We start from the raw sequence: 2,153 nt of genomic DNA on the forward strand, positions 1-2,153 counted from the left end.
ACTAGTTCCTCTAATTTCTAATTATTTGTTGATCTTGGACCGTTGCCACAAATCAGCTTTGAACGTACGGGGGCTCCATTACAATTTGTTGAGATAGATAATGTTGCAATTGAGGAGGAGAGGGAGGAGGAAATGGAAGAAGAAGAGGAGGAGGAGGAAGAGGAAGTGGAGGAGGAGGAGGAGGTTGAATATGAAGATGATGAAGAGGAAGATGAACACATAGAAACCGATGATGATAGTGAAGATTATTATAGTGATAATTAAGTGGTAATTTTATAATATGTTGAAGTAATTATTTTTAACAATAAATAATTTTATATTGTCATTTTTAACTGATAAATGTAATTTTAATATCGATTAATTTGACATGCCTGATGTTATTGCTCAATCTCACGGGGGTGATGGTGGAGGATGCGATCCTCCACGTGGACCGTCAAATATCCCAGTTGATTGTGAACGAGGTAATACTTTACACATTGATATACTCCTTAAAATTTAACAATTAATCCATATTAATTTTAAAATATTGAATTTGCATACAATAGCGCCTCCAAGTAAACGTGGACGCCATAAAGGATTGAACACGCGGGAAAAGAGGGAACAGTTGGGGCGTCCTCTCCCTCTCGAGTGGGATGTGCGGGGGAGAACATATAAAGAGATCGGAGAGTACAGCTCAAATTTCTCAAGAGAGCTCGGATTACTTGTTCGACAGTACACAGATCCGGACTGTCCTCAATGGTCAAAAGTACCAAATGCCTCGAAAGAAAGAATACTTGCACATTTGGAAGTAAGTAGTTTATGTATTTTTATGTTAATTCTCATTTTATGTTATATATCATATTTACTAATAAATGTTTGTAAATTAGGATGATTTGTTTGATATTGGGCGTACTAGATATGGAGAAGGGCATATGCCTGGGATCTTGAGAGGCATTGATACTTCGTGTGCTAAAAAGTATTCTGACTGGAAGTACGATATTAAAGAGCATTTAATGATTAATGGGCCACAAAATCGTTATGGTGGTTGCACGGATACGCAGTGACAAAAAGCAATTGAATTTTTCCGACGCCCAGAAATTACGGTATTAATTTCTTGCTAAACTTAACTATCTTAATTAAATATATTACTAACGATAACTTTTTGCAGAAACGTTCTGTGGTCAACAAGGAAAATAGAAGGAAACTGAAAGAGCTTAGCTATGGAGGTTCTCAGTCAATCACAGCCTTACGCTATAAAAAGGTTAGTTAATTAATTATTTTTTAGTTTATTTTTCTTATTTACGTTTAATTATTAATTTTATAAAAATATATGTACGTGATAGCGCAATTTAGAGACTGGGCAACTTGAGTCCATCCCGGATAGCTGGATGGATACTCACCATAAATCAGGCACAGGGTGGGTGACAGAGACAGCCAAAAAAACTTGGGTACGTTAAGTTTTTTTAAACATTTTTCAAAATTTTAATTACATTATACATTGTATCACAGGAGGAATTGCGTGCATACCGCGACACACAGCAGACACAGGCAACTGATACTGAGAGTTCCACACCAGTTTCGAGTGCGCCTGAAGATGAAGACATATCTTTGGTACAAACTGTCTTCGGAAAACGACGGGGCCACCAGAAAGGATATTGACGTATCCTTAACATAAGGGACCGAACTCCATTTGATTTTCGTCCTTCACAAACTAGAGATGAAGAGTTGTCTGAGATGAGAGAGCGTCTTCGACAGTTAGAGAAGCATGTCCGGACTCATTGTATCACCCCGGGATCTCAATCTGCCCCACCACCACCCGATGATCCTGATGTTGGAGCACCGACTCAGTAGGACTTATGTATGAATTTTATTACAATTGACTATTATATTATCATGTTTAAGACAATTCTTTATTTTGATTCAGCGAACATACTCTTATGTTTTTATTTATATCTTTAATATAAGTGTTTTAATTTTATTCTATTTTTTTTATATTTAATTCAAAATAAATAAATAAATAAATATAAAAAAAAATTGGGGAAAAGTCTATACCGAGGACATTGTCCTCGGTATATACTACCAAGATGTCGGTATATACCAGTACGATGACAAATTGGGGTTGGTTTTACCGAGGACATTTGTCACTTTCTACCGAGGACAATGTCCTCGGTAAA

At 36.4% G+C, this 2,153-nt stretch overlaps 1 long non-coding RNA gene across 1 annotated transcript; it reads left to right on the forward strand.

Annotated features, from left to right (window-relative positions):
* The first annotated feature begins 463 nt into the window (after positions 1 to 463).
* On the forward strand, positions 464 to 1,680 carry LOC133805060 (uncharacterized). Its single transcript, XR_009878816.1, has 5 exons — positions 464 to 787; positions 867 to 1,082; positions 1,148 to 1,240; positions 1,323 to 1,427; positions 1,489 to 1,680. It is a non-coding gene; the product is annotated as an uncharacterized LOC133805060 (long non-coding RNA).
* Positions 1,681 to 2,153: the final 473 nt, after the last annotated feature.

The sequence above is a fragment of the Humulus lupulus genome, chromosome X, assembly GCF_963169125.1.
Source record: "Humulus lupulus chromosome X, drHumLupu1.1, whole genome shotgun sequence".
Taxonomy (NCBI): Eukaryota; Viridiplantae; Streptophyta; class Magnoliopsida; order Rosales; family Cannabaceae; genus Humulus; species Humulus lupulus.